The sequence below is a fragment of the Schistocerca nitens genome, chromosome 11, assembly GCF_023898315.1.
Source record: "Schistocerca nitens isolate TAMUIC-IGC-003100 chromosome 11, iqSchNite1.1, whole genome shotgun sequence".
NCBI classification, from domain to species: Eukaryota; Metazoa; Arthropoda; class Insecta; order Orthoptera; family Acrididae; genus Schistocerca; species Schistocerca nitens.
Window position 1 is genome coordinate 148789633 of NC_064624.1, and position 17477 is coordinate 148807109.

The following is a 17477-nucleotide window of genomic DNA, read 5'->3' on the forward strand; positions in this document are numbered from 1 at the left end:
TTTTGTCGTTTTCAAAGTCTTCTTGGCAAACTTGGTTAGCACATTCTCCCTCAAACAGAGTTAATTACTGCATTTTCGTACCATTACAGTAGTTTAAAAGGCTTAAGGAAGCATCTTTGTCACAACAGAAAGGTAGTTTGAAAATTGGGCTGGCAGGGGTAGCGACATAATAACAAAAAAACAAAATCAAAAGGAAGACAGCCAACAGCACCCGGGTTTCCCAGGCGGTCACCCATCCAAGTACTAACCGGGCACGATGATGCTTAACTTCGGTGATCGGACGAGAACCGGTGTATTCATCATGGTATGGCCGTTGGCGCTCATCTAATGTAGGAGCACGGCAGAATTCGCGTTCGGCTTTTCTCCCAACACACGAAATGTTAGTTTTCGGCCGCATTTGACGAAAGCACTTCCTTCCGCAACAGCCAGTTCCTCGAGGACGGCGCGGGGGGCGCGCCCGGCGTCCCAGCAGAGCGACGGCCGAATTAGCGGGCGCACCGCCGCGTGTGTCAGACGCACTGCTGCTCGTTGCACCTCCTGTCATTCGCTGCGCGCGTGCAGCCTTCGACACTAGCGGAGGACGCATCTTGTCCCTGGTGTCCAGCGGAGGGCCTGTGCGTGGTGTGGCAGTGTCGTGCTGGAGGGCGCCACTGGTAGCATGTGGGCTTCCTCGCCTCGCCTCGCCTCGCCTCGCCTCGCCTCGCCTCGCCTCACACCAGGTGTGTGCGTAGTTTGCAGTGCATTCGCACCATTCCTATCCCTGTCCCCGTCCGCGTCCCGACTTGTCCCGACTTTGCTCGGCTGCCGCTCGCTGCCGCTCGGGTCGTGGTCCATATGACAGCGCAAGCACGACAAACGTCTGCGGGACGAGACGAGACGAGACGACAAGGAATAAATTCGTGATTACAAAAATTTGGAACTCTACACTCCTACACAAAAATAGGCGGTGACGTATTTCAGAAATCACCTGCCGATTCGTACTGTTTTGTCGTTTTCAAAGTCTTCTTGGCAAACTTGGTTAGCACATTCTCCCTCAAACAGAGTTAATTACTGCATTTTCGTACCATTACAGTAGTTTAAAAGGCTTAAGGAAGCATCTTTGTCACAACAGAAAGGTAGTTTGAAAATTGGGCTGGCAGGGGTAGCGACATAATAACAAAAAAAAAAAAGGAAGACAGCCAACAGCACCCGGGTTTCCCAGGCGGTCACCCATCCAAGTACTAACCGGGCACGATGATGCTTAACTTCGGTGATCGGACGAGAACCGGTGTATTCATCATGGTATGGCCGTTGGCGCTCATCTAATGTAGGAGCACGGCAGAATTCGCGTTCGGCTTTTCTCCCAACACACGAAATGTTAGTTTTCGGCCGCATTTGACGAAAGCACTTCCTTCCGCAACAGCCAGTTCCTCGAGGACGGCGCGGGGGGCGCGCCCGGCGTCCCAGCAGAGCGACGGCCGAATTAGCGGGCGCACCGCCGCGTGTGTCAGACGCACTGCTGCTCGTTGCACCTCCTGTCATTCGCTGCGCGCGTGCAGCCTTCGACACTAGCGGAGGACGCATCTTGTCCCTGGTGTCCAGCGGAGGGCCTGTGCGTGATGTGGCAGTGTCGTGCTGGAGGGCGCCACTGGTAGCATGTGGGCTTCCTCGCCTCGCCTCGCCTCGCCTCACACCAGGTGTGTGCGTAGTTTGCAGTGCATTCGCACCATTCCTATCCCTGTCCCCGTCCGCGTCCCGACTTGTCCAGACTTTGCTCGGCTGCCGCTCGCTGCCGCTCGGGTCGTGGTCCATATGACAGCGCAAGCACGACAAACGTCTGCGGGACGAGACGAGACGAGACGACAAGGAATAAATTCGTGATTACAAAAATTTGGAACTCTACACTCCTACACAAAAATAGGCGGTGACGTATTTCAGAAATCACCTGCCGATTCGTACTGTTTTGTCGTTTTCAAAGTCTTCTTGGCAAACTTGGTTAGCACATTCTCCCTCAAACAGAGTTAATTACTGCATTTTCGTACCATTACAGTAGTTTAAAAGGCTTAAGGAAGCATCTTTGTCACAACAGAAAGGTAGTTTGAAAATTGGGCTGGCAGGGGTAGCGACATAATAACAAAAAAAAAAAAAAAAAAAGGAAGACAGCCAACAGCACCCGGGTTTCCCAGGCGGTCACCCATCCAAGTACTAACCGGGCACGATGATGCTTAACTTCGGTGATCGGACGAGAACCGGTGTATTCATCATGGTATGGCCGTTGGCGCTCATCTAATGTAGGAGCACGGCAGAATTCGCGTTCGGCTTTTCTCCCAACACACGAAATGTTAGTTTTCGGCCGCATTTGACGAAAGCACTTCCTTCCGCAACAGCCAGTTCCTCGAGGACGGCGCGGGGGGCGCGCCCGGCGTCCCAGCAGAGCGACGGCCGAATTAGCGGGCGCACCGCCGCGTGTGTCAGACGCACTGCTGCTCGTTGCACCTCCTGTCATTCGCTGCGCGCGTGCAGCCTTCGACACTAGCGGAGGACGCATCTTGTCCCTGGTGTCCAGCGGAGGGCCTGTGCGTGGTGTGGCAGTGTCGTGCTGGAGGGCGCCACTGGTAGCATGTGGGCTTCCTCGCCTCGCCTCGCCTCGCCTCGCCTCGCCTCGCCTCGCCTCACACCAGGTGTGTGCGTAGTTTGCAGTGCATTCGCACCATTCCTATCCCTGTCCCCGTCCGCGTCCCGACTTGTCCAGACTTTGCTCGGCTGCCGCTCGCTGCCGCTCGGGTCGTGGTCCATATGACAGCGCAAGCACGACAAACGTCTGCGGGACGAGACGAGACGAGACGACAAGGAATAAATTCGTGATTACAAAAATTTGGAACTCTACACTCCTACACAAAAATAGGCGGTGACGTATTTCAGAAATCACCTGCCGATTCGTACTGTTTTGTCGTTTTCAAAGTCTTCTTGGCAAACTTGGTTAGCACATTCTCCCTCAAACAGAGTTAATTACTGCATTTTCGTACCATTACAGTAGTTTAAAAGGCTTAAGGAAGCATCTTTGTCACAACAGAAAGGTAGTTTGAAAATTGGGCTGGCAGGGGTAGCGACATAATAACAAAAAAACAAAATCAAAAGGAAGACAGCCAACAGCACCCGGGTTTCCCAGGCGGTCACCCATCCAAGTACTAACCGGGCACGATGATGCTTAACTTCGGTGATCGGACGAGAACCGGTGTATTCATCATGGTATGGCCGTTGGCGCTCATCTAATGTAGGAGCACGGCAGAATTCGCGTTCGGCTTTTCTCCCAACACACGAAATGTTAGTTTTCGGCCGCATTTGACGAAAGCACTTCCTTCCGCAACAGCCAGTTCCTCGAGGACGGCGCGGGGGGCGCGCCCGGCGTCCCAGCAGAGCGACGGCCGAATTAGCGGGCGCACCGCCGCGTGTGTCAGACGCACTGCTGCTCGTTGCACCTCCTGTCATTCGCTGCGCGCGTGCAGCCTTCGACACTAGCGGAGGACGCATCTTGTCCCTGGTGTCCAGCGGAGGGCCTGTGCGTGGTGTGGCAGTGTCGTGCTGGAGGGCGCCACTGGTAGCATGTGGGCTTCCTCGCCTCGCCTCGCCTCGCCTCGCCTCGCCTCGCCTCGCCTCACACCAGGTGTGTGCGTAGTTTGCAGTGCATTCGCACCATTCCTATCCCTGTCCCCGTCCGCGTCCCGACTTGTCCCGACTTTGCTCGGCTGCCGCTCGCTGCCGCTCGGGTCGTGGTCCATATGACAGCGCAAGCACGACAAACGTCTGCGGGACGAGACGAGACGAGACGACAAGGAATAAATTCGTGATTACAAAAATTTGGAACTCTACACTCCTACACAAAAATAGGCGGTGACGTATTTCAGAAATCACCTGCCGATTCGTACTGTTTTGTCGTTTTCAAAGTCTTCTTGGCAAACTTGGTTAGCACATTCTCCCTCAAACAGAGTTAATTACTGCATTTTCGTACCATTACAGTAGTTTAAAAGGCTTAAGGAAGCATCTTTGTCACAACAGAAAGGTAGTTTGAAAATTGGGCTGGCAGGGGTAGCGACATAATAACAAAAAAACAAAATCAAAAGGAAGACAGCCAACAGCACCCGGGTTTCCCAGGCGGTCACCCATCCAAGTACTAACCGGGCACGATGATGCTTAACTTCGGTGATCGGACGAGAACCGGTGTATTCATCATGGTATGGCCGTTGGCGCTCATCTAATGTAGGAGCACGGCAGAATTCGCGTTCGGCTTTTCTCCCAACACACGAAATGTTAGTTTTCGGCCGCATTTGACGAAAGCACTTCCTTCCGCAACAGCCAGTTCCTCGAGGACGGCGCGGGGGGCGCGCCCGGCGTCCCAGCAGAGCGACGGCCGAATTAGCGGGCGCACCGCCGCGTGTGTCAGACGCACTGCTGCTCGTTGCACCTCCTGTCATTCGCTGCGCGCGTGCAGCCTTCGACACTAGCGGAGGACGCATCTTGTCCCTGGTGTCCAGCGGAGGGCCTGTGCGTGGTGTGGCAGTGTCGTGCTGGAGGGCGCCACTGGTAGCATGTGGGCTTCCTCGCCTCGCCTCGCCTCGCCTCGCCTCGCCTCGCCTCGCCTCACACCAGGTGTGTGCGTAGTTTGCAGTGCATTCGCACCATTCCTATCCCTGTCCCCGTCCGCGTCCCGACTTGTCCCGACTTTGCTCGGCTGCCGCTCGCTGCCGCTCGGGTCGTGGTCCATATGACAGCGCAAGCACGACAAACGTCTGCGGGACGAGACGAGACGAGACGACAAGGAATAAATTCGTGATTACAAAAATTTGGAACTCTACACTCCTACACAAAAATAGGCGGTGACGTATTTCAGAAATCACCTGCCGATTCGTACTGTTTTGTCGTTTTCAAAGTCTTCTTGGCAAACTTGGTTAGCACATTCTCCCTCAAACAGAGTTAATTACTGCATTTTCGTACCATTACAGTAGTTTAAAAGGCTTAAGGAAGCATCTTTGTCACAACAGAAAGGTAGTTTGAAAATTGGGCTGGCAGGGGTAGCGACATAATAACAAAAAAAAAAAAAGGAAGACAGCCAACAGCACCCGGGTTTCCCAGGCGGTCACCCATCCAAGTACTAACCGGGCACGATGATGCTTAACTTCGGTGATCGGACGAGAACCGGTGTATTCATCATGGTATGGCCGTTGGCGCTCATCTAATGTAGGAGCACGGCAGAATTCGCGTTCGGCTTTTCTCCCAACACACGAAATGTTAGTTTTCGGCCGCATTTGACGAAAGCACTTCCTTCCGCAACAGCCAGTTCCTCGAGGACGGCGCGGGGGGCGCGCCCGGCGTCCCAGCAGAGCGACGGCCGAATTAGCGGGCGCACCGCCGCGTGTGTCAGACGCACTGCTGCTCGTTGCACCTCCTGTCATTCGCTGCGCGCGTGCAGCCTTCGACACTAGCGGAGGACGCATCTTGTCCCTGGTGTCCAGCGGAGGGCCTGTGCGTGATGTGGCAGTGTCGTGCTGGAGGGCGCCACTGGTAGCATGTGGGCTTCCTCGCCTCGCCTCGCCTCGCCTCGCCTCGCCTCACACCAGGTGTGTGCGTAGTTTGCAGTGCATTCGCACCATTCCTATCCCTGTCCCCGTCCGCGTCCCGACTTGTCCCGACTTTGCTCGGCTGCCGCTCGCTGCCGCTCGGGTCGTGGTCCATATGACAGCGCAAGCACGACAAACGTCTGCGGGACGAGACGAGACGAGACGACAAGGAATAAATTCGTGATTACAAAAATTTGGAACTCTACACTCCTACACAAAAATAGGCGGTGACGTATTTCAGAAATCACCTGCCGATTCGTACTGTTTTGTCGTTTTCAAAGTCTTCTTGGCAAACTTGGTTAGCACATTCTCCCTCAAACAGAGTTAATTACTGCATTTTCGTACCATTACAGTAGTTTAAAAGGCTTAAGGAAGCATCTTTGTCACAACAGAAAGGTAGTTTGAAAATTGGGCTGGCAGGGGTAGCGACATAATAACAAAAAAAAAAAAAGGAAGACAGCCAACAGCACCCGGGTTTCCCAGGCGGTCACCCATCCAAGTACTAACCGGGCACGATGATGCTTAACTTCGGTGATCGGACGAGAACCGGTGTATTCATCATGGTATGGCCGTTGGCGCTCATCTAATGTAGGAGCACGGCAGAATTCGCGTTCGGCTTTTCTCCCAACACACGAAATGTTAGTTTTCGGCCGCATTTGACGAAAGCACTTCCTTCCGCAACAGCCAGTTCCTCGAGGACGGCGCGGGGGGCGCGCCCGGCGTCCCAGCAGAGCGACGGCCGAATTAGCGGGCGCACCGCCGCGTGTGTCAGACGCACTGCTGCTCGTTGCACCTCCTGTCATTCGCTGCGCGCGTGCAGCCTTCGACACTAGCGGAGGACGCATCTTGTCCCTGGTGTCCAGCGGAGGGCCTGTGCGTGATGTGGCAGTGTCGTGCTGGAGGGCGCCACTGGTAGCATGTGGGCTTCCTCGCCTCGCCTCGCCTCGCCTCGCCTCGCCTCACACCAGGTGTGTGCGTAGTTTGCAGTGCATTCGCACCATTCCTATCCCTGTCCCCGTCCGCGTCCCGACTTGTCCCGACTTTGCTCGGCTGCCGCTCGCTGCCGCTCGGGTCGTGGTCCATATGACAGCGCAAGCACGACAAACGTCTGCGGGACGAGACGAGACGAGACGACAAGGAATAAATTCGTGATTACAAAAATTTGGAACTCTACACTCCTACACAAAAATAGGCGGTGACGTATTTCAGAAATCACCTGCCGATTCGTACTGTTTTGTCGTTTTCAAAGTCTTCTTGGCAAACTTGGTTAGCACATTCTCCCTCAAACAGAGTTAATTACTGCATTTTCGTACCATTACAGTAGTTTAAAAGGCTTAAGGAAGCATCTTTGTCACAACAGAAAGGTAGTTTGAAAATTGGGCTGGCAGGGGTAGCGACATAATAACAAAAAAAAAAAAAGGAAGACAGCCAACAGCACCCGGGTTTCCCAGGCGGTCACCCATCCAAGTACTAACCGGGCACGATGATGCTTAACTTCGGTGATCGGACGAGAACCGGTGTATTCATCATGGTATGGCCGTTGGCGCTCATCTAATGTAGGAGCACGGCAGAATTCGCGTTCGGCTTTTCTCCCAACACACGAAATGTTAGTTTTCGGCCGCATTTGACGAAAGCACTTCCTTCCGCAACAGCCAGTTCCTCGAGGACGGCGCGGGGGGCGCGCCCGGCGTCCCAGCAGAGCGACGGCCGAATTAGCGGGCGCACCGCCGCGTGTGTCAGACGCACTGCTGCTCGTTGCACCTCCTGTCATTCGCTGCGCGCGTGCAGCCTTCGACACTAGCGGAGGACGCATCTTGTCCCTGGTGTCCAGCGGAGGGCCTGTGCGTGATGTGGCAGTGTCGTGCTGGAGGGCGCCACTGGTAGCATGTGGGCTTCCTCGCCTCGCCTCGCCTCGCCTCGCCTCGCCTCACACCAGGTGTGTGCGTAGTTTGCAGTGCATTCGCACCATTCCTATCCCTGTCCCCGTCCGCGTCCCGACTTGTCCCGACTTTGCTCGGCTGCCGCTCGCTGCCGCTCGGGTCGTGGTCCATATGACAGCGCAAGCACGACAAACGTCTGCGGGACGAGACGAGACGAGACGACAAGGAATAAATTCGTGATTACAAAAATTTGGAACTCTACACTCCTACACAAAAATAGGCGGTGACGTATTTCAGAAATCACCTGCCGATTCGTACTGTTTTGTCGTTTTCAAAGTCTTCTTGGCAAACTTGGTTAGCACATTCTCCCTCAAACAGAGTTAATTACTGCATTTTCGTACCATTACAGTAGTTTAAAAGGCTTAAGGAAGCATCTTTGTCACAACAGAAAGGTAGTTTGAAAATTGGGCTGGCAGGGGTAGCGACATAATAACAAAAAAAAAAAATCAAAAGGAAGACAGCCAACAGCACCCGGGTTTCCCAGGCGGTCACCCATCCAAGTACTAACCGGGCACGATGATGCTTAACTTCGGTGATCGGACGAGAACCGGTGTATTCATCATGGTATGGCCGTTGGCGCTCATCTAATGTAGGAGCACGGCAGAATTCGCGTTCGGCTTTTCTCCCAACACACGAAATGTTAGTTTTCGGCCGCATTTGACGAAAGCACTTCCTTCCGCAACAGCCAGTTCCTCGAGGACGGCGCGGGGGGCGCGCCCGGCGTCCCAGCAGAGCGACGGCCGAATTAGCGGGCGCACCGCCGCGTGTGTCAGACGCACTGCTGCTCGTTGCACCTCCTGTCATTCGCTGCGCGCGTGCAGCCTTCGACACTAGCGGAGGACGCATCTTGTCCCTGGTGTCCAGCGGAGGGCCTGTGCGTGGTGTGGCAGTGTCGTGCTGGAGGGCGCCACTGGTAGCATGTGGGCTTCCTCGCCTCGCCTCGCCTCGCCTCGCCTCGCCTCGCCTCGCCTCACACCAGGTGTGTGCGTAGTTTGCAGTGCATTCGCACCATTCCTATCCCTGTCCCCGTCCGCGTCCCGACTTGTCCCGACTTTGCTCGGCTGCCGCTCGCTGCCGCTCGGGTCGTGGTCCATATGACAGCGCAAGCACGACAAACGTCTGCGGGACGAGACGAGACGAGACGACAAGGAATAAATTCGTGATTACAAAAATTTGGAACTCTACACTCCTACACAAAAATAGGCGGTGACGTATTTCAGAAATCACCTGCCGATTCGTACTGTTTTGTCGTTTTCAAAGTCTTCTTGGCAAACTTGGTTAGCACATTCTCCCTCAAACAGAGTTAATTACTGCATTTTCGTACCATTACAGTAGTTTAAAAGGCTTAAGGAAGCATCTTTGTCACAACAGAAAGGTAGTTTGAAAATTGGGCTGGCAGGGGTAGCGACATAATAACAAAAAAACAAAATCAAAAGGAAGACAGCCAACAGCACCCGGGTTTCCCAGGCGGTCACCCATCCAAGTACTAACCGGGCACGATGATGCTTAACTTCGGTGATCGGACGAGAACCGGTGTATTCATCATGGTATGGCCGTTGGCGCTCATCTAATGTAGGAGCACGGCAGAATTCGCGTTCGGCTTTTCTCCCAACACACGAAATGTTAGTTTTCGGCCGCATTTGACGAAAGCACTTCCTTCCGCAACAGCCAGTTCCTCGAGGACGGCGCGGGGGGCGCGCCCGGCGTCCCAGCAGAGCGACGGCCGAATTAGCGGGCGCACCGCCGCGTGTGTCAGACGCACTGCTGCTCGTTGCACCTCCTGTCATTCGCTGCGCGCGTGCAGCCTTCGACACTAGCGGAGGACGCATCTTGTCCCTGGTGTCCAGCGGAGGGCCTGTGCGTGGTGTGGCAGTGTCGTGCTGGAGGGCGCCACTGGTAGCATGTGGGCTTCCTCGCCTCGCCTCGCCTCGCCTCGCCTCGCCTCGCCTCGCCTCACACCAGGTGTGTGCGTAGTTTGCAGTGCATTCGCACCATTCCTATCCCTGTCCCCGTCCGCGTCCCGACTTGTCCCGACTTTGCTCGGCTGCCGCTCGCTGCCGCTCGGGTCGTGGTCCATATGACAGCGCAAGCACGACAAACGTCTGCGGGACGAGACGAGACGAGACGACAAGGAATAAATTCGTGATTACAAAAATTTGGAACTCTACACTCCTACACAAAAATAGGCGGTGACGTATTTCAGAAATCACCTGCCGATTCGTACTGTTTTGTCGTTTTCAAAGTCTTCTTGGCAAACTTGGTTAGCACATTCTCCCTCAAACAGAGTTAATTACTGCATTTTCGTACCATTACAGTAGTTTAAAAGGCTTAAGGAAGCATCTTTGTCACAACAGAAAGGTAGTTTGAAAATTGGGCTGGCAGGGGTAGCGACATAATAACAAAAAAAAAAAATCAAAAGGAAGACAGCCAACAGCACCCGGGTTTCCCAGGCGGTCACCCATCCAAGTACTAACCGGGCACGATGATGCTTAACTTCGGTGATCGGACGAGAACCGGTGTATTCATCATGGTATGGCCGTTGGCGCTCATCTAATGTAGGAGCACGGCAGAATTCGCGTTCGGCTTTTCTCCCAACACACGAAATGTTAGTTTTCGGCCGCATTTGACGAAAGCACTTCCTTCCGCAACAGCCAGTTCCTCGAGGACGGCGCGGGGGGCGCGCCCGGCGTCCCAGCAGAGCGACGGCCGAATTAGCGGGCGCACCGCCGCGTGTGTCAGACGCACTGCTGCTCGTTGCACCTCCTGTCATTCGCTGCGCGCGTGCAGCCTTCGACACTAGCGGAGGACGCATCTTGTCCCTGGTGTCCAGCGGAGGGCCTGTGCGTGGTGTGGCAGTGTCGTGCTGGAGGGCGCCACTGGTAGCATGTGGGCTTCCTCGCCTCGCCTCGCCTCGCCTCGCCTCGCCTCGCCTCGCCTCACACCAGGTGTGTGCGTAGTTTGCAGTGCATTCGCACCATTCCTATCCCTGTCCCCGTCCGCGTCCCGACTTGTCCCGACTTTGCTCGGCTGCCGCTCGCTGCCGCTCGGGTCGTGGTCCATATGACAGCGCAAGCACGACAAACGTCTGCGGGACGAGACGAGACGAGACGACAAGGAATAAATTCGTGATTACAAAAATTTGGAACTCTACACTCCTACACAAAAATAGGCGGTGACGTATTTCAGAAATCACCTGCCGATTCGTACTGTTTTGTCGTTTTCAAAGTCTTCTTGGCAAACTTGGTTAGCACATTCTCCCTCAAACAGAGTTAATTACTGCATTTTCGTACCATTACAGTAGTTTAAAAGGCTTAAGGAAGCATCTTTGTCACAACAGAAAGGTAGTTTGAAAATTGGGCTGGCAGGGGTAGCGACATAATAACAAAAAAACAAAATCAAAAGGAAGACAGCCAACAGCACCCGGGTTTCCCAGGCGGTCACCCATCCAAGTACTAACCGGGCACGATGATGCTTAACTTCGGTGATCGGACGAGAACCGGTGTATTCATCATGGTATGGCCGTTGGCGCTCATCTAATGTAGGAGCACGGCAGAATTCGCGTTCGGCTTTTCTCCCAACACACGAAATGTTAGTTTTCGGCCGCATTTGACGAAAGCACTTCCTTCCGCAACAGCCAGTTCCTCGAGGACGGCGCGGGGGGCGCGCCCGGCGTCCCAGCAGAGCGACGGCCGAATTAGCGGGCGCACCGCCGCGTGTGTCAGACGCACTGCTGCTCGTTGCACCTCCTGTCATTCGCTGCGCGCGTGCAGCCTTCGACACTAGCGGAGGACGCATCTTGTCCCTGGTGTCCAGCGGAGGGCCTGTGCGTGGTGTGGCAGTGTCGTGCTGGAGGGCGCCACTGGTAGCATGTGGGCTTCCTCGCCTCGCCTCGCCTCGCCTCGCCTCGCCTCGCCTCGCCTCACACCAGGTGTGTGCGTAGTTTGCAGTGCATTCGCACCATTCCTATCCCTGTCCCCGTCCGCGTCCCGACTTGTCCCGACTTTGCTCGGCTGCCGCTCGCTGCCGCTCGGGTCGTGGTCCATATGACAGCGCAAGCACGACAAACGTCTGCGGGACGAGACGAGACGAGACGACAAGGAATAAATTCGTGATTACAAAAATTTGGAACTCTACACTCCTACACAAAAATAGGCGGTGACGTATTTCAGAAATCACCTGCCGATTCGTACTGTTTTGTCGTTTTCAAAGTCTTCTTGGCAAACTTGGTTAGCACATTCTCCCTCAAACAGAGTTAATTACTGCATTTTCGTACCATTACAGTAGTTTAAAAGGCTTAAGGAAGCATCTTTGTCACAACAGAAAGGTAGTTTGAAAATTGGGCTGGCAGGGGTAGCGACATAATAACAAAAAAAAAAAAAGGAAGACAGCCAACAGCACCCGGGTTTCCCAGGCGGTCACCCATCCAAGTACTAACCGGGCACGATGATGCTTAACTTCGGTGATCGGACGAGAACCGGTGTATTCATCATGGTATGGCCGTTGGCGCTCATCTAATGTAGGAGCACGGCAGAATTCGCGTTCGGCTTTTCTCCCAACACACGAAATGTTAGTTTTCGGCCGCATTTGACGAAAGCACTTCCTTCCGCAACAGCCAGTTCCTCGAGGACGGCGCGGGGGGCGCGCCCGGCGTCCCAGCAGAGCGACGGCCGAATTAGCGGGCGCACCGCCGCGTGTGTCAGACGCACTGCTGCTCGTTGCACCTCCTGTCATTCGCTGCGCGCGTGCAGCCTTCGACACTAGCGGAGGACGCATCTTGTCCCTGGTGTCCAGCGGAGGGCCTGTGCGTGATGTGGCAGTGTCGTGCTGGAGGGCGCCACTGGTAGCATGTGGGCTTCCTCGCCTCGCCTCGCCTCGCCTCGCCTCGCCTCACACCAGGTGTGTGCGTAGTTTGCAGTGCATTCGCACCATTCCTATCCCTGTCCCCGTCCGCGTCCCGACTTGTCCCGACTTTGCTCGGCTGCCGCTCGCTGCCGCTCGGGTCGTGGTCCATATGACAGCGCAAGCACGACAAACGTCTGCGGGACGAGACGAGACGAGACGACAAGGAATAAATTCGTGATTACAAAAATTTGGAACTCTACACTCCTACACAAAAATAGGCGGTGACGTATTTCAGAAATCACCTGCCGATTCGTACTGTTTTGTCGTTTTCAAAGTCTTCTTGGCAAACTTGGTTAGCACATTCTCCCTCAAACAGAGTTAATTACTGCATTTTCGTACCATTACAGTAGTTTAAAAGGCTTAAGGAAGCATCTTTGTCACAACAGAAAGGTAGTTTGAAAATTGGGCTGGCAGGGGTAGCGACATAATAACAAAAAAAAAAAAAGGAAGACAGCCAACAGCACCCGGGTTTCCCAGGCGGTCACCCATCCAAGTACTAACCGGGCACGATGATGCTTAACTTCGGTGATCGGACGAGAACCGGTGTATTCATCATGGTATGGCCGTTGGCGCTCATCTAATGTAGGAGCACGGCAGAATTCGCGTTCGGCTTTTCTCCCAACACACGAAATGTTAGTTTTCGGCCGCATTTGACGAAAGCACTTCCTTCCGCAACAGCCAGTTCCTCGAGGACGGCGCGGGGGGCGCGCCCGGCGTCCCAGCAGAGCGACGGCCGAATTAGCGGGCGCACCGCCGCGTGTGTCAGACGCACTGCTGCTCGTTGCACCTCCTGTCATTCGCTGCGCGCGTGCAGCCTTCGACACTAGCGGAGGACGCATCTTGTCCCTGGTGTCCAGCGGAGGGCCTGTGCGTGATGTGGCAGTGTCGTGCTGGAGGGCGCCACTGGTAGCATGTGGGCTTCCTCGCCTCGCCTCGCCTCGCCTCGCCTCGCCTCACACCAGGTGTGTGCGTAGTTTGCAGTGCATTCGCACCATTCCTATCCCTGTCCCCGTCCGCGTCCCGACTTGTCCCGACTTTGCTCGGCTGCCGCTCGCTGCCGCTCGGGTCGTGGTCCATATGACAGCGCAAGCACGACAAACGTCTGCGGGACGAGACGAGACGAGACGACAAGGAATAAATTCGTGATTACAAAAATTTGGAACTCTACACTCCTACACAAAAATAGGCGGTGACGTATTTCAGAAATCACCTGCCGATTCGTACTGTTTTGTCGTTTTCAAAGTCTTCTTGGCAAACTTGGTTAGCACATTCTCCCTCAAACAGAGTTAATTACTGCATTTTCGTACCATTACAGTAGTTTAAAAGGCTTAAGGAAGCATCTTTGTCACAACAGAAAGGTAGTTTGAAAATTGGGCTGGCAGGGGTAGCGACATAATAACAAAAAAAAAAAAATCAAAAGGAAGACAGCCAACAGCACCCGGGTTTCCCAGGCGGTCACCCATCCAAGTACTAACCGGGCACGATGATGCTTAACTTCGGTGATCGGACGAGAACCGGTGTATTCATCATGGTATGGCCGTTGGCGCTCATCTAATGTAGGAGCACGGCAGAATTCGCGTTCGGCTTTTCTCCCAACACACGAAATGTTAGTTTTCGGCCGCATTTGACGAAAGCACTTCCTTCCGCAACAGCCAGTTCCTCGAGGACGGCGCGGGGGGCGCGCCCGGCGTCCCAGCAGAGCGACGGCCGAATTAGCGGGCGCACCGCCGCGTGTGTCAGACGCACTGCTGCTCGTTGCACCTCCTGTCATTCGCTGCGCGCGTGCAGCCTTCGACACTAGCGGAGGACGCATCTTGTCCCTGGTGTCCAGCGGAGGGCCTGTGCGTGGTGTGGCAGTGTCGTGCTGGAGGGCGCCACTGGTAGCATGTGGGCTTCCTCGCCTCGCCTCGCCTCGCCTCGCCTCGCCTCGCCTCGCCTCACACCAGGTGTGTGCGTAGTTTGCAGTGCATTCGCACCATTCCTATCCCTGTCCCCGTCCGCGTCCCGACTTGTCCCGACTTTGCTCGGCTGCCGCTCGCTGCCGCTCGGGTCGTGGTCCATATGACAGCGCAAGCACGACAAACGTCTGCGGGACGAGACGAGACGAGACGACAAGGAATAAATTCGTGATTACAAAAATTTGGAACTCTACACTCCTACACAAAAATAGGCGGTGACGTATTTCAGAAATCACCTGCCGATTCGTACTGTTTTGTCGTTTTCAAAGTCTTCTTGGCAAACTTGGTTAGCACATTCTCCCTCAAACAGAGTTAATTACTGCATTTTCGTACCATTACAGTAGTTTAAAAGGCTTAAGGAAGCATCTTTGTCACAACAGAAAGGTAGTTTGAAAATTGGGCTGGCAGGGGTAGCGACATAATAACAAAAAAAAAAAATCAAAAGGAAGACAGCCAACAGCACCCGGGTTTCCCAGGCGGTCACCCATCCAAGTACTAACCGGGCACGATGATGCTTAACTTCGGTGATCGGACGAGAACCGGTGTATTCATCATGGTATGGCCGTTGGCGCTCATCTAATGTAGGAGCACGGCAGAATTCGCGTTCGGCTTTTCTCCCAACACACGAAATGTTAGTTTTCGGCCGCATTTGACGAAAGCACTTCCTTCCGCAACAGCCAGTTCCTCGAGGACGGCGCGGGGGGCGCGCCCGGCGTCCCAGCAGAGCGACGGCCGAATTAGCGGGCGCACCGCCGCGTGTGTCAGACGCACTGCTGCTCGTTGCACCTCCTGTCATTCGCTGCGCGCGTGCAGCCTTCGACACTAGCGGAGGACGCATCTTGTCCCTGGTGTCCAGCGGAGGGCCTGTGCGTGGTGTGGCAGTGTCGTGCTGGAGGGCGCCACTGGTAGCATGTGGGCTTCCTCGCCTCGCCTCGCCTCGCCTCGCCTCGCCTCGCCTCGCCTCACACCAGGTGTGTGCGTAGTTTGCAGTGCATTCGCACCATTCCTATCCCTGTCCCCGTCCGCGTCCCGACTTGTCCCGACTTTGCTCGGCTGCCGCTCGCTGCCGCTCGGGTCGTGGTCCATATGACAGCGCAAGCACGACAAACGTCTGCGGGACGAGACGAGACGAGACGACAAGGAATAAATTCGTGATTACAAAAATTTGGAACTCTACACTCCTACACAAAAATAGGCGGTGACGTATTTCAGAAATCACCTGCCGATTCGTACTGTTTTGTCGTTTTCAAAGTCTTCTTGGCAAACTTGGTTAGCACATTCTCCCTCAAACAGAGTTAATTACTGCATTTTCGTACCATTACAGTAGTTTAAAAGGCTTAAGGAAGCATCTTTGTCACAACAGAAAGGTAGTTTGAAAATTGGGCTGGCAGGGGTAGCGACATAATAACAAAAAAAAAAAAAGGAAGACAGCCAACAGCACCCGGGTTTCCCAGGCGGTCACCCATCCAAGTACTAACCGGGCACGATGATGCTTAACTTCGGTGATCGGACGAGAACCGGTGTATTCATCATGGTATGGCCGTTGGCGCTCATCTAATGTAGGAGCACGGCAGAATTCGCGTTCGGCTTTTCTCCCAACACACGAAATGTTAGTTTTCGGCCGCATTTGACGAAAGCACTTCCTTCCGCAACAGCCAGTTCCTCGAGGACGGCGCGGGGGGCGCGCCCGGCGTCCCAGCAGAGCGACGGCCGAATTAGCGGGCGCACCGCCGCGTGTGTCAGACGCACTGCTGCTCGTTGCACCTCCTGTCATTCGCTGCGCGCGTGCAGCCTTCGACACTAGCGGAGGACGCATCTTGTCCCTGGTGTCCAGCGGAGGGCCTGTGCGTGATGTGGCAGTGTCGTGCTGGAGGGCGCCACTGGTAGCATGTGGGCTTCCTCGCCTCGCCTCGCCTCGCCTCGCCTCGCCTCACACCAGGTGTGTGCGTAGTTTGCAGTGCATTCGCACCATTCCTATCCCTGTCCCCGTCCGCGTCCCGACTTGTCCCGACTTTGCTCGGCTGCCGCTCGCTGCCGCTCGGGTCGTGGTCCATATGACAGCGCAAGCACGACAAACGTCTGCGGGACGAGACGAGACGAGACGACAAGGAATAAATTCGTGATTACAAAAATTTGGAACTCTACACTCCTACACAAAAATAGGCGGTGACGTATTTCAGAAATCACCTGCCGATTCGTACTGTTTTGTCGTTTTCAAAGTCTTCTTGGCAAACTTGGTTAGCACATTCTCCCTCAAACAGAGTTAATTACTGCATTTTCGTACCATTACAGTAGTTTAAAAGGCTTAAGGAAGCATCTTTGTCACAACAGAAAGGTAGTTTGAAAATTGGGCTGGCAGGGGTAGCGACATAATAACAAAAAAAAAAAATCAAAAGGAAGACAGCCAACAGCACCCGGGTTTCCCAGGCGGTCACCCATCCAAGTACTAACCGGGCACGATGATGCTTAACTTCGGTGATCGGACGAGAACCGGTGTATTCATCATGGTATGGCCGTTGGCGCTCATCTAATGTAGGAGCACGGCAGAATTCGCGTTCGGCTTTTCTCCCAACACACGAAATGTTAGTTTTCGGCCGCATTTGACGAAAGCACTTCCTTCCGCAACAGCCAGTTCCTCGAGGACGGCGCGGGGGGCGCGCCCGGCGTCCCAGCAGAGCGACGGCCGAATTAGCGGGCGCACCGCCGCGTGTGTCAGACGCACTGCTGCTCGTTGCACCTCCTGTCATTCGCTGCGCGCGTGCAGCCTTCGACACTAGCGGAGGACGCATCTTGTCCCTGGTGTCCAGCGGAGGGCCTGTGCGTGGTGTGGCAGTGTCGTGCTGGAGGGCGCCACTGGTAGCATGTGGGCTTCCTCGCCTCGCCTCGCCTCGCCTCGCCTCGCCTCGCCTCGCCTCACACCAGGTGTGTGCGTAGTTTGCAGTGCATTCGCACCATTCCTATCCCTGTCCCCGTCCGCGTCCCGACTTGTCCCGACTTTGCTCGGCTGCCGCTCGCTGCCGCTCGGGTCGTGGTCCATATGACAGCGCAAGCACGACAAACGTCTGCGGGACGAGACGAGACGA

The 17477-nt window shown here is 54.8% G+C and overlaps 18 non-coding genes across 18 annotated transcripts; all 18 read right to left on the minus strand.

The window, feature by feature from the left end:
• Window positions 1–199: 199 nt before the first annotated feature.
• On the minus strand, window positions 200–318 carry LOC126213896 (5S ribosomal RNA). The gene has a single exon (XR_007541533.1). It is a non-coding gene; the product is annotated as a 5S ribosomal RNA (ribosomal RNA).
• An 858-nt stretch (window positions 319–1176) lies between these two features.
• Window positions 1177–1295, minus strand: LOC126213897 (5S ribosomal RNA). The gene has a single exon (XR_007541534.1). It is a non-coding gene; the product is annotated as a 5S ribosomal RNA (ribosomal RNA).
• An 845-nt stretch (window positions 1296–2140) lies between these two features.
• LOC126213899 (5S ribosomal RNA) lies at window positions 2141–2259 on the minus strand. Its single transcript, XR_007541536.1, has one exon. It is a non-coding gene; the product is annotated as a 5S ribosomal RNA (ribosomal RNA).
• An 864-nt stretch (window positions 2260–3123) lies between these two features.
• On the minus strand, window positions 3124–3242 carry LOC126213900 (5S ribosomal RNA). Its single transcript, XR_007541537.1, has one exon. It is a non-coding gene; the product is annotated as a 5S ribosomal RNA (ribosomal RNA).
• An 864-nt stretch (window positions 3243–4106) lies between these two features.
• LOC126213901 (5S ribosomal RNA) lies at window positions 4107–4225 on the minus strand. The gene has a single exon (XR_007541538.1). It is a non-coding gene; the product is annotated as a 5S ribosomal RNA (ribosomal RNA).
• An 859-nt stretch (window positions 4226–5084) lies between these two features.
• Window positions 5085–5203, minus strand: LOC126213902 (5S ribosomal RNA). Its single transcript, XR_007541539.1, has one exon. It is a non-coding gene; the product is annotated as a 5S ribosomal RNA (ribosomal RNA).
• Window positions 5204–6052: 849 nt separating this feature from the next.
• On the minus strand, window positions 6053–6171 carry LOC126213903 (5S ribosomal RNA). Its single transcript, XR_007541540.1, has one exon. It is a non-coding gene; the product is annotated as a 5S ribosomal RNA (ribosomal RNA).
• Window positions 6172–7020: 849 nt separating this feature from the next.
• On the minus strand, window positions 7021–7139 carry LOC126213904 (5S ribosomal RNA). Its single transcript, XR_007541541.1, has one exon. It is a non-coding gene; the product is annotated as a 5S ribosomal RNA (ribosomal RNA).
• An 854-nt stretch (window positions 7140–7993) lies between these two features.
• Window positions 7994–8112, minus strand: LOC126213905 (5S ribosomal RNA). The gene has a single exon (XR_007541542.1). It is a non-coding gene; the product is annotated as a 5S ribosomal RNA (ribosomal RNA).
• An 864-nt stretch (window positions 8113–8976) lies between these two features.
• On the minus strand, window positions 8977–9095 carry LOC126213907 (5S ribosomal RNA). The gene has a single exon (XR_007541543.1). It is a non-coding gene; the product is annotated as a 5S ribosomal RNA (ribosomal RNA).
• An 864-nt stretch (window positions 9096–9959) lies between these two features.
• LOC126213908 (5S ribosomal RNA) lies at window positions 9960–10078 on the minus strand. The gene has a single exon (XR_007541544.1). It is a non-coding gene; the product is annotated as a 5S ribosomal RNA (ribosomal RNA).
• An 864-nt stretch (window positions 10079–10942) lies between these two features.
• On the minus strand, window positions 10943–11061 carry LOC126213909 (5S ribosomal RNA). Its single transcript, XR_007541545.1, has one exon. It is a non-coding gene; the product is annotated as a 5S ribosomal RNA (ribosomal RNA).
• An 859-nt stretch (window positions 11062–11920) lies between these two features.
• LOC126213911 (5S ribosomal RNA) lies at window positions 11921–12039 on the minus strand. Its single transcript, XR_007541547.1, has one exon. It is a non-coding gene; the product is annotated as a 5S ribosomal RNA (ribosomal RNA).
• An 849-nt stretch (window positions 12040–12888) lies between these two features.
• Window positions 12889–13007, minus strand: LOC126213912 (5S ribosomal RNA). The gene has a single exon (XR_007541548.1). It is a non-coding gene; the product is annotated as a 5S ribosomal RNA (ribosomal RNA).
• Window positions 13008–13862: 855 nt separating this feature from the next.
• On the minus strand, window positions 13863–13981 carry LOC126213913 (5S ribosomal RNA). The gene has a single exon (XR_007541549.1). It is a non-coding gene; the product is annotated as a 5S ribosomal RNA (ribosomal RNA).
• Window positions 13982–14845: 864 nt separating this feature from the next.
• LOC126213914 (5S ribosomal RNA) lies at window positions 14846–14964 on the minus strand. Its single transcript, XR_007541550.1, has one exon. It is a non-coding gene; the product is annotated as a 5S ribosomal RNA (ribosomal RNA).
• An 859-nt stretch (window positions 14965–15823) lies between these two features.
• LOC126213915 (5S ribosomal RNA) lies at window positions 15824–15942 on the minus strand. The gene has a single exon (XR_007541551.1). It is a non-coding gene; the product is annotated as a 5S ribosomal RNA (ribosomal RNA).
• Window positions 15943–16796: 854 nt separating this feature from the next.
• On the minus strand, window positions 16797–16915 carry LOC126213918 (5S ribosomal RNA). The gene has a single exon (XR_007541553.1). It is a non-coding gene; the product is annotated as a 5S ribosomal RNA (ribosomal RNA).
• Window positions 16916–17477: the final 562 nt, after the last annotated feature.